The 12876-nt window shown below is 43.3% G+C and overlaps 4 non-coding genes across 4 annotated transcripts; all 4 read right to left on the bottom strand.

Annotated features, from left to right (window-relative positions):
* Nucleotides 1-1174: 1174 nt before the first annotated feature.
* trnan-guu (transfer RNA asparagine (anticodon GUU)) lies at nt 1175-1256 on the bottom strand. Its single transcript has one exon. It is a non-coding gene; the product is annotated as a tRNA-Asn (tRNA).
* Nucleotides 1257-4615: 3359 nt separating this feature from the next.
* Nucleotides 4616-4689, bottom strand: trnat-ugu (transfer RNA threonine (anticodon UGU)). The gene has a single exon. It is a non-coding gene; the product is annotated as a tRNA-Thr (tRNA).
* A 5517-nt stretch (nt 4690-10206) lies between these two features.
* trnav-aac (transfer RNA valine (anticodon AAC)) lies at nt 10207-10279 on the bottom strand. Its single transcript has one exon. It is a non-coding gene; the product is annotated as a tRNA-Val (tRNA).
* A 443-nt stretch (nt 10280-10722) lies between these two features.
* Nucleotides 10723-10795, bottom strand: trnav-aac (transfer RNA valine (anticodon AAC)). Its single transcript has one exon. It is a non-coding gene; the product is annotated as a tRNA-Val (tRNA).
* Between the last annotated feature and the right edge of the window lie 2081 nt (nt 10796-12876).

Here is a 12876-nt window from a genome sequence, read left to right as displayed (position 1 = left end):
TTCTCCTTACAGCAGAGATGGTTAACGGGAGACCTAATAGAGATATTCAAAATAATGAGGGGTTTTGAAAGAGCAAGTAGGGAGAAACTGTTTCCGTCTGGCAAGTGGGTCGGTAACCAGAGATCACAGATTTAAAATAATTGGGAAAAGAACGAGAGGGGAATTGAGGAGAATTTTTTTCACACAGAAGGTTGATAAGATCTGGAACGCACTTCCTGAAAGGGTGGTGGAAGCAGATTCCATGGGATCATTCAAAAGGCAAATGGACATAATTGAAGAGGACTAATTTGCAGCATTATTGGGAAAAATCTGTGGTGTGGGTCTAATTTGGACAGGTCTTCGAAAAAGCCGACACTGGCACGACGGCCAAATAGCCTCCTTCTGTGCTGTAAGATTCTATGATTCGATGATTACCTTCTGAATCATTGCAATTGATGCTGTTCAGCGTTGAGCAACCAAGAAAATTATAACCGTGATATTCGGCTTCTCCATTCCCTTATGAATATCGCAGCTTATAATGTCCAGGCGGGGGTGGGTCTGAATGGGGGATAGAGTGCGGAGATTGGAATGGAAGTCCAGCAGAATGAACTTGGCCTCATCAGCTTTTGTTACTTTTCCAACCAGTTGCCCGAAGCAGGCGGTGAACCTTCTTCTCGAGAGAGGATCGTCATTTCAGTTCAGAAGGTAAAAGGTATCAAGAAAATCGGGTAAAACGCACACAGAATGATCCGGGGCTTTTTGCACATCCCTTTTAAACAGACACAGACACGGAATAATCCGGAACTTACAGGACGTCCCTTTTTAACGGACACAGACACGGAATGATCCGGGACTTACAGCACATCCCTTTTTAACAGACACAGACAATGAATGATCCGGGACTTACAGCACATCCCTTTTTAACAGACACAGACAATGAATGATCCGGACATAAATCATCATGATGGTACATACGTTTCTCTTAGGTTGAACATAAGATTTAGTCTTTTTACAATGACACCACTGTACAATCTGATACTTCGCGACCATACAATCTCAACACCATCCTGGAAGGAACTGTTGCTGATTTCAGCAAACAATGCAAAACCCTCTGTCTGCCGTTTCGAGAAGGATGGGACTTTGACCAGACCTTCTGTGTGGATTGAAGGAGAGAAACAAAACTTAAACACAATAACGACGAGGATGGGACTCAAACCCACGCGTGCATAGCACAATGGATTAACAGTCCATCGCCTTAACCTCTCGGTCACCTCGTCGCACGCAAAAATATGCGAAAGCCCCTTTATTCAAAATTAAAATACTGGCTATGTTGCCAACCTGAAATCAAAACTGTAAATGTGTATATCCTCAGCAGGTCAGGCAGAATCTTTAAACATAGAAACAGAGTTAACGTTTCAGGTCGATGGCCATCACATGATTATTCCAACTCACTCAACTTGCGCCTTATAGATGGTTGAACGGCTTTTGGAAATTAGAAGGTGATTCACTCGCCGCAGAATATCCAGCCTCTGAACTGCTTTTGTAACCATAGTATTCATGTGGCTGGTCCAGTTAAGTTTCTGGTTAATGGTAACCAATAGTATGTTAATGGTGGGGGATTCGGCGATGTTAATACCGAATCCCCACAGAAGAGATTTACTGTAAAGATTCCAGGGATGAGGGGCATAAGTTTCATGGATAGATTGGAGAAGCTGGGGTTGTTCTGCTTGGAACAGAGACGGTTACGAGGAGATTTAATAGAGGTATTCAAAATGATGAAGGATCCAGACAGAGTAGAAAGAGATAAACTGTTCCTATTGGTGGAAGGTTCAAGGACCAGATAACATAGATTTAAGGTGTTTGGCAAAAGAACCAAAGGTGACATGAGGAAAAACTTTTCGACACAGCGAGTGTTTAGGAACTGGAATACACCGCCCGAGGGGGTGGTGGGGGCAGATTCAATAATTGTCTTCAATAAGGAACTGGATAAGTATTTGAAACGAAAGAAAATACAGGGCAACAGGGAAAGGGTGGGGGAGTGGGTCTATCTGGATTGCACTTGCAGAGAGCCGGCACGGACTCGATGTGCCGAATGGCCTCTTTTCGTGCTGTGACCTTTCTATGATTCTATTCTATTTGTCGGAGGCGATGCAAAGCGACCGGAGCGTGACGTAAATCGACCTGATCATGTACATTCTCTGATAATAAATCTTAGTGTGATGCAAAGAAGAAATTCATAATTGTGGTGCATATTTTTTATATTATACTGACTATAAGAGGTACTCGGTTCACCAGGGCGCCATTGTGCACATTGATTGATACTTCACCGAGATCACCCCTTAAAGTCCCAACACCTCCGTCTCAGAAACAGTTGGGTGGCAATCCAGACTTTGCTGAATTGTGCAAACAGGTTTCAACCAGCAATGCGGAAAAGCACTTCTTATTCAAGAAGGGTTTTTGGTGAGGCGGCCAAAATTAAAAACTCCACAAATTCTGGCAGCAGTAAGATTCGAGCCCACATAATTCAGAGATGGAAGCCAGCATCTGAGACAGCGAAGTTCCTCACGCACATGGCAAACCCTTCAGATCTGATGATGAAGGTCATAGAACTGAAACGTTCCCTCTGGTTCTTATTCCACAGGCGCTGCCTGATCTGCTCAGCGTTTTCAGCATTTTCTGTTTTCATTTTTGTGATTTCACAGTGGCTGTTTTCCTGAAAACACCCAATTTGACCCAAGGACGCAGCTCCCACTTTACTTTCCTCACGCGCTGAAAGTCTGCCGTTTCGGAACAAAATCTCCTCCGCGCCGAGCTTTCAAAGGACCTTTCGCTCACGGCCAACCTCCTGCAATCGACACTTTTTCACCATTGCCGCTCTTTTCATTTCTCCTCATTCCTTTTCAATCGGACATTTCCACAGACCTATTAAGATCAAGCGGAACATTTCCGACTTTCCTGCACCGCCCAGATTGCCAAAAATGCACATTTCAGCCGTCTTTCGCAGCTATGTAGCGCCGCCCGTCTCTCCCGCACATCAACTGTTCGGGGAAAAGCGCCAACGACCATGAAAACAAAACGCAGTTCTTCAGTTAACATCCCCCGTGTCACAAGATACCCCATGGAAATTTCACGGAAAAGTATGCGCTGTCCTACCGAATGCCAGCCCTGCTTTCTTCGAGCTTGTCTCTGGAGCAGATCGAAATGTATCGACTGGTTTCAAGGCACAAATGAACATTGATGCGAACGGGACATGTGCCCCCGAGAAACAGCGGTCGATGGAGAGCAAACTGAAAGCCGGAAGAATGTGAAAGTGAATGTTAGATTCCGCAAGGCCGCAGGAAAGTCTCAATGAAATAGACCATGATCGTAGAAGGAAGGTAAAGCTGGAAGAAGCGGCAGGTCTGAATTGTGGATGATCCAGCAGAGACACATGGAGAACAAAAACAGGATAAAGACAAAGGTGCTGGGGCAGAAAGAAAATGCACGAAATAAGAGGAATGAAAAGAGAGTGAAAGAAAGAATGGGAGAGAGGGAGGTGAAAGAAAGAAAGAGAGAAAGAAAGATAGAAGAGAGAGAGAAAATCAAGCGTGCAATACTCACCCCGCAAACGGGCGCTGCTCCCAATCGGCTACACTTCGCCCCACAGACCCTCATCCCATTCACACCATCCTTCAATACACTGTCAATGTTGTGCAGTGAAACAGAGAGTTTAAAGGTATAAAGACACACACGCCATCCTAAAATACACTTTCAATACCTGTGCAGAGAGACAGAGAGTTTAAAGATACAGAGATACTTACATACTATCCTACAGTACACATTAAACATCCGTGCAGTGAGTCAGAGAGTTTACAGGTACAGAGGCACTCACAGCGTCCCACAATACACTTTAAATCATGTGCAGTGAGACAGAGCGTTTAAAGATATAGAAAAATTCACCTTCTTTTTTCAAAAGTGGTGCACCCCAGAAGCAAGAGAGAGCGTGGATCAGTCTCCCTCTCCTGATAGAGCTGAGGCTTGTCAGTCAAGAGTCCTCTCCTCCGTGTATTGGCCGTGGAGGAAGTGCAGAGTAGATTTAATAGAATACCTTCAGCCTGACCGAGGTTAGGCTGACTGGCCTGTCATTACTTGATCTATCCTTTTCTCCCTGTTTATACAACAGTTCAACTTTAGCAGTCCTCCAATCCTTCGGCATATCACCTGTAACCAGGGAGGATTGGAAAATGATGACCAGAGCCTCCGTTATTTCCTTCCTTGCTGCTGTTAACAGCCTGGGATATATTTCATCGGGGTCGGGATATTCAGGTGGAGTGATCGGCGGACTTCATTTTCCTCTTTGCAAAGATTTTCACCGCAGGTCAAGATCACAAGTCTCGGTCCAAATTAGGACTACTTCCGGGTTTGAACCTCAAATCGTGAATTATACCCTGACCTCAACGAGCCCAAAAACGAGAACGTGTCTTTAAGTTAACCCGTTGCTGACACATTCAATGAGAGGTCTGACTGTACAATGAAAGGGCGTTTTAGATGAGTCAATCTGAGATCAGTTTCCTCCTCAAACCTGAACAAATACCAAATCCAAAGTGCCATTTTGTCGCTTAATTCCACAAATTAGGTAAAAATAATTAGTTATGCAAGGCAGTGCTGGGAGTTGAACCCAGCATCTCCTGTTTACAAGACAGATGCTTTAACCAACTAAGCCACAGCGCCCATTCATGATCGCTTAGCCCCACCTCCTCTCACTAATATCTATCAGCGATACGTCACTGTCTGTTTGGGGTTCAGACAGTTTCATCTTTGTCTGTTTGGTTTGTCCGTTCACCTGTGCATCCCGATGCTGCCTGCATGTCTCGTTTTGTTTATCTTTGTGTCTCCATCAATGCGTTGATATACGGATGAGTATGTGTACTTATTTATGTTACATTAAATAAATTACCGGTTTAGACAATTCTCGCTCTGAAAGTGAAGAACTATTGAGACGCACTTTACAGCAAAGTATTGTTTATTTTGGTGCTGAAAATAAAAAACCGTAAGAGGTCCAAACAGGGAAAAGGAGATAAACCTGTTAGGGAAAAAGAGGACAACAGTCAAGATTTTTACCAGTATATTAAGTGAAAGAAGGGAGGCTTAGAGTAATGTGGGCCGCTTAAAGACAGATGGAGGTGATATTGTAATTGAAAATCATGAAATGTAGAGTTGCTAAATATTTACTTTGCTTCGTTCGTCACAGAAATAAATGAGGCTATCATATCAGAGATATGAGGAAAACTGTAAATAAATCAAGGGGTTTCAGTATAAGTAAAATAATGGCAATGGAGAAAATAATTAGATTAAAGATAGACAAATCTCCAGGACCTGATGGTTACCATCCCAGGGGACTGAGAGGACGAGGTGAGGAAATTGTACATGCTTTAGTCATGATCGTTCAAAATCTCTTGATTCAGGAATTGTTCCTTTGATGGAAACAATTTCAATGTCACTCCATTATTTGGGATGGGTAGCAGAGATGATGTTGGAAATTATAGACCCATTAGTCTGACATCCGTTGTGGGGAAGTTGCCAGTATCCGTTATTAGGGAAAGAAAGATTGAGCACTTGGATAAACATGAATTGATCAGAGAGAGCAAGCATGGCTTTGTAAAGGGTAAGTCAAGTCTAACAAAACTAGTTGAACTTTATGAAGATGTAACTAACGTGGTATTTCATGGAGTATCCATGGTTGTTGAATGATATTGACTTCCAGAGGTATTCGATAAGGTACCATATAAGAGACTGTTAACGACAATGACAGTGCGGAGAATTTGAGGCAACCTAATGAAATTGGTAGGGAGTTGGTTTTCAGGTGGGAGACAGAGTCCCGGTATATAAATGAAATCGACGAAGGAATAGAGAGCCGTGTATCCACGTGTGTCGCTGACACCAAGATAGGTGTCGCAGTGAGTCGTGTCGATGGAAGCATAAAGTTACAAAGGGAAATTGATAAATTAAGAGAGTTGGCAAAACTGTGGCAGGTGGAGCAACATAGAATTACATAGAATGTACATCACGGAAACAGGCAATTCAGCCCAACTAGACAATGCCGGTGTTTATGCTGCAAACAAGCCTCCGCCAACCCCATTTAATCTAACCCTATGAGCAAACCCTGAGATTCCTTTCTCCTCCATTTGTTTTTCTAGCTTCGCTGTAAACGAATCCATGCTATTCGCCTAAACGACTCCTTGTGGGAGCGAATTGAACATTCTAACCACTCTCTGGGTGAATGTGTTCCTCTTGAATGCCATATTGAATTAAATTGTGAATACCTTATATTCATTGCCTCAATGATTTGGAGTCCCCACCTCCACAAATGCAAACACCTTATCTACGTCGAACCTATCAAACCCTTGCATAATCTTAAAGTCCTATATCAGGTCACCCCTCAGCCTTCTCTTTTCTATACAGAAGAGTTCCAGTCTGTTCAAACTTTCAATATGGAGAAGTGTGAGTTCATCTACTTTGGACTGAAGCAAGATAGATCAGAGTATTTTCTGAAAGGTGAGAAGCTAGGAACTGTGGAGGAGCAGAGAGATTTAGGAGTCCAAGTACAGAAATCGCTAAAAGCCAGTGGAATGGTCGAAAAATTTATTTAAATGTCTCATGGGATGTTGGCCTTTATCTCAAAGAAGCTGGTATTCAAAGGGGGAGAATGTTACAGATAGAAATATCTGCTGAGACCCCATTTAATGTACTGCATTGAGCTCTGGGCACCACACATCAGGAAGGAAATATTGGCCTTGGAGGGGCTGCAGCGCAGATTCACCAGAATGATACCGGGGCTAAAATGGTTAAATTATGAGGACAGGTTATGCGGAGGTCGGTCCTCATTTTTCTCTGATGGATCCGGCCCCATCCGTTTACTGTGGACGGGAGCGCGTCTGATACTAAGACAGTCAGAATCGGATGCAAATCACATAACCGGCACAGCAGCTCTGGAACTGGCGACTGGTTTTACATTGAGTCTTTTTTATGGGATAGGCTGTACATTGTTTGTATAATAAAAATAAGTTTGATACAATGAAGTTTTTTCAGTTATTTCCCATTTCCACCCACACCAGTTTTACATAGCAAAAGGTAACAATATTTAAGGGATGTGATGTACAGTGTTGGTGGAATCAGTGTAATTTAACTTGATATATTGTAGAATCTCTTGTCTATCCCAGGCTCTTACCTCAGGCTTATATCCTCACCTAGTTTAAAACCAGTCACTCACTGATATAAATAAACCAGTAACAACCCCGAAACCTCAGCGGGTATATTTGTTCCGATACTAAGTGACGGTCCCAATTTCCACTGAAATTCTCGATCAGCAAATACCAGAGGCTGTTTTGGGTTTGACAAACTGTGAAACAGATTGTTTTAAAAGCCGGAAAGAGGGAAAAACTGGTGGTTGATATTAAGTGTTTTACATTAACGCTTTCTGTTTCAGATTTACAATTTATCTTTGTGTGTGACTGACAGGAGCGGCTATAACGGAGCCCAGTGACTGGGTAACGAGCTGCACTGAATCATTGTCCTGTGTTACAGACCGGCTCGTTAGACCTGTTCATTTCGTCTCATCTCATTGTCAGCAAACAGGAAATTACTAAAGTTAAGGCTGGTGAATAACAGCTCGAAATATCAATCCTCTCCACCACTGGGGACTGAGTCTTCCGAAAAACAGGGATTTTCACTCGTGCAAATTTCATCCACATTTTCTGCTCTTCATTTCCCTGATCTGTTTGATGCGGCTTTCCCTTCAATTCACGACCTACAGGAAAAACCCGATTTTCTCGACGATTTTCGGGTCAAGAGGTATGGTGAGATTTCAAATAATTGAAATCGACCCTTATTAACGCCAATATCGTCACCTACACGTTTGACAAATGCAAAGCGGCTTCACTCACGGTTTTGCTGCACAACTCGGTCAAAGATACTGTCGGTAATTGGAGGGTCTTTGAAGTCATGACAAGATCATAACAGTTCGCGCTGCCGTTTTTTTCAAGACGCTTCAGATTCATGTGGAATGATTTCGGTCTGGCGGTTAAATCCGTTCCCTCTTCACAAATCCGCCTTTGAACCTGTATCGTTTAGTATTTTTGATAACCGATACCAAATCGGTTTGCCCTGTACTGTACATTACGTTTTTAAATATTACAGATAAGCAGAGCACTTGAGCTGTCACAGCTGTGACTTTGACTTATCTCCCTCTCCTCTAGATCTCCCCGGTAACTGCCACTAACCACAATCTTCTGTCACACTTCTCCATCAGAAAGTTCCGAGCTTCGGTTTTCAAATGAAATAACGCCCATCTCTTCAATCTCCGACAGCTCAGGGAGAGTTTCTCAGTTTCATTTCACACTTTATCCAAATCCTCCTTAAAGCACCATCAAAAGTTGTCCTTTAGTTAATAATAAGATCAATAAAAGTTCTTATCTTCTGGGGTTTTGTTTCAGATTCCAGGGTTTTTAAAGTTCACTGCGGATATTTATCGAAGCGCATCTTGATTGGAGGCTTCTTGGAGAAATCGGAGAAAGATCACAAAGCGATAATTCAGAGACGGAAAATGAAACTGTTTGACGGGAGCACTGATCGGACCGATTGTGCGCTGCTCTTGTGGCGCAAGCGCTCAGCGTGCGGTACTTTTATGAACTCCAGAAATGCCCAGGTTGTGAGTTTGAGCCTCATCTGGAACAATCGAACATTTTGAGTTCAAGGTACAACTGGTATGTTCCATAACGCATCTACTTCTTAGTTTTCCCATGTGAGCACTTGGGTTCCTCTGGCCTACCATCTTGCAATAGTAGGTGTGAATTTACTTGTTTTTTGGGGAAGAGGGAGCTATTAGCGGCAGCTGATATGGCAAAGGGGCCGGTACGAGATCTTTCAATCTAAAGAACTAAACATACAGTTCTTCTTTTCGTTTACCGGATATTCATCAGTTGGAAGTTTCGTGTGGGGAAAATCTGGATGGGAAATATTCTCCCTGGTGTCACTGTGTCACGGGTGAAATTGTTCAGCTTACAGATGTTAATATGCTGAAAGGTCGAGAGGCCTTTTCCAGTTCCCGTGTGGGACAAGTTTAGCTTTTGAGCCACTGGGTAAAGTGTTATTTTAATTGCTGCTAACGAATGACAAGACATTTGTTAAATAATAGCTGCATCATGAAATAAATTTAAAACAGAAATAGATAGTTTCCTAGAATTAAAGGGAATTCGGGGTTACGGGGAGCGGGCAGGAAATTGGACATGAATTTAGATTTGAGGTTAGGATCAGATCAACCATGATCTTATTGAATGGCGGAGCAGGCTCGAGGGGCCGATTGGCCGACTCCTGCTCCTATTTCTTATGTTCTTATGTTCTTATTTGGCACAAACACGAAGAACTGTAAACTCACGAGTTCACTGTCCATGTTTCTTACATCATGTTCAACAGAAACAAGGATTGTCCTCAACACGTTGCTGACAATTTGATAACAGGGACCCTCACCCAATTTCGACATCTACGATGGATAATTCAGAGTCCTACAATGAATAAGTACGATAGGAACTTAACAAATTGCGAGCCTGCGTCGCTCAGTAGATAGAGTAACAGACTTTTAAAACGGATAGTGATCTGAGGATCCAGTGTTCTGGTTGTAAATTTTGAAACAGCTGGCAAGTTCTGTCTTCGCAGCGGAGCAACAACTACGGGACAGACGATGCCTGCGATGTGTTGTCAAAGCTTCGGTGTTATCTTGTTTCCCAGGGATGGGCAGTAATGCGCTGCCTGAAGCGGCAATTGCAGCTTCCCGCCAGCAACGTGTGATCGGACAGGCGGCCTGAATGTTGTTGCTCTCGTGGCCTCACTCAATGCGGGAGCTGGGGAACATCGAACATCGAAAATCTGATCTGTTTGTTGCCGCGGCTGCAATGCAGTTTATAACTGTATTTATAAACCGAGGCAGCGCTGCAGGATCCTTCAATGACCTCTCACAAATCAACTGAAAACAATCGCAATGTGCAGCTTTGAGAGGGGCTTCCTGCACAGTCGGGGCATGAAACGTGAATGAGGGCGAGACACATGTGTAGTGTTTGAATGTGTATTGAACTATACAGAGAATGTAAAACATATCGGTTCTGTGAGGTGTGGTATTTTATTCACATTTAACCACAGAATGAATTCTTGCTTTTTTTCAGACGTATTGATTTTTAGTGGGGAACTTTTTCAAAATGTTTCTGCCCGGTTTCGAACCGGGGACCTTTCGCGTGTTAGACGAAGGTGATAACCACTACACTACAGAAACTCTGCTATACAGTTTAGTATAGGAAACCCTCAGAAGATAGCTGCCGACTGCAAATGCTCTCAGTGTGGGAGACGGGTCCCTGTCCCGTTCAGGGAATTAAATTCTCCAAAATAGTTGACTGTATTAATTTCGCAATACTCATTAAACTCTGAAAAAATAATAGTTGTTCAAATCGCCATTGGTCAACTAATAACTTTTTGTTTCAAGCTGACGGAAATACTGACTTTTTGAAAAATTATTCACCAGGCAGATTACAGAAAGTTCAGAGGGGAACTGAAAGTGGAAATAAGAGGGGCAAAGAGAGGGTATGAGAATAGACTGGCGGCCAACATAAAAGGCAATCCAAAAGTCTGCCACAGGAATGGAAACATAAAACGGGTCGTGAGAACCCGACTCTGATTCGGGACCACAAAGGAGATCGATTCATGGAGGCAGCCCAAAAATGTTTCTGCCCGGTTTCGAACCGGAGACTTTTCGCGTGTTCGGCGAACGTGATAACCACTACACTACAGAAACTCGGCTGGATATATTGTTATAGGAAACCCTCAGAAGATAGCTGCCGTCTGCAAATGCTCTCAGTGTGGGAAACGGGTCCCTTTCCTGTTCAGGGAATGAACGACGACAAAATAGTTTACTGTATTAATTTCGCAATACTCATCAAACTCTGAAAAAAGACGAATAGTTGTTCAAATCGCCAATAATCAACTCATAACTTTCTGTTTCAGGCTGACGGAAATCCTAACTTTTTTTTTATTCATTCACCAGGCAGAATATCGAAAGTTCAGAGGGGAACTGATAGGGGAAATAAGAGGGGCAAAGAGAGGGTATGAGAATAGACTGGCGGCCAACATAAAAGGCAATCCAAAAGTCTTCCACAGGCATGTAAACATTAAACGGGTGGGAAGAACCCGACGCTGATTCGGGATCATAAAGGAGATCGACTCATGGAGGCAGAGTGGGTGGCCCAAAAATATTGCTGCCCACTTTGAAACCGGGGACTTTTCGTGTGTGGCGAACGTGATAACCACAACACTGCAGAAACTGTGCTGCACATGTTGTTATAGGAAACCCTCAGAACACAGCTGCCGTCTGCAAATGCTCTCAGTGTGGGTGACGGGTCCCTTTCCCGTTCAGGGAATTAACTTCGACAAAATAGTTTACTCTATTAATTTCGCAATACTCATTCAACTCTGAAAAAAGACGAATAGTTGTTCAAATCGCCATGAATCAACTAATAACTTTCTGTTTCAGGCTGACGGAAATCCTAACTTTTTTTCATTCAATCACCAGGCAGAATACAGAAAGTTCAGAGGGGAACTGAAAGGGGAAATAAGAGGGGCAAAGAGAGGGTATGAGAAAAGACTGGCGGCCAACATAAAAGGCAATCCAAAAGTCTGCCACAGGCATGTAAACATGAAACGGGTCGTAAGAACCCGACTGTGATTGGGGAGCATGAAGGAGATTTGACTCATGGAGGCAGCCCAAAATTTTTTTGCCTGGTTTTGAACCGGGGACTTTTCGCGTGTGTTGTGGACGTGATAACCACTACACTACAGAAACTCTGCTGCACACGTTATTTTAGGAAACCCTCAGAAGACAGCTGCCGTCTGCCAATGCTCTCAGTGTGGGAGGCGGGTCCCTTTCCCGTTCAGGGAATGAACTAAGGCAAAATAGTTTACTGTATTAATTTTGCAATACTCATTAAACTCTGAAAAAAGACGAATATTTGTTCAAATCGCCATTAATCAACTAATAACTTTCTGTTTCAGGCTGACGGAAATCCTAACTTTTTTTTCATTCATTCACCAGGCAGAATATCGAAAGTTCAGAGGGGAACTGAAAAGGGAAATACGGGGGGCAAAGAGAGGGTATGAGAATTGACTGGCGGCCAAAAGTCTTCAACAGGCATGTAAACATAAAACGGGTCGTGAGAACCCGACTATGATTCGGGACCATGAAGGAGATCGACTCATGGAGGCAGAGGGGGTGGCCCAAAAATGTTTTTGTCCGGTTTTGAACGTGCTGCACACGTTGTTTTAGGAAACCCTCAGAAGATAGCTGCCGTCTGCAAATGCTCTCAGTGTGGGAGACGGGTCCCTTTCTCGTTCAGGGAATTAACTTCTACAAAATAGTTTACTGTATTAATTTCGCAATACTCATTGAACTCTGAAAAAAGACGAATAGTTGTTCAAATCGCGAATAATCAACTAATAACTTCCTGTTTCAGGCTGACGGAAATCCTAACTTTTTTTAAATTCAATCACCAGGCAGAATATGGAAAGTTCAGAGGGGAACTGAAAGGGGAAATAAGAGGGGCAAAGAGAGGGTATGAGAATAGACCGGTGGCCAACATAAAAGGCAAACCAAAAGACTTCCACAGGCATGTAAACATTAAACGGGTAGTGAGAACCCGACACTAATTTGGGAGCATCAAGGAGATCGACTCATGGAGGCAGAGGGGGTGGCCCAAAAGACTGTGGGCCAAACTCTGGAAAGTGGGTTGAGGCTCGATACCTCTTTTTCGGACGGCTCAGACACGAAGGGCAGAATAGCCTCCTTCTGTGGGGTAACTTTCTATGATTGTATGATTCCATAAT

Source organism: Heptranchias perlo, chromosome 20, assembly GCF_035084215.1.
Source record: "Heptranchias perlo isolate sHepPer1 chromosome 20, sHepPer1.hap1, whole genome shotgun sequence".
NCBI lineage: Eukaryota > Metazoa > Chordata > Chondrichthyes > Hexanchiformes > Hexanchidae > Heptranchias > Heptranchias perlo.
This window is presented reverse-complemented; position numbering and strand designations above follow the sequence as displayed.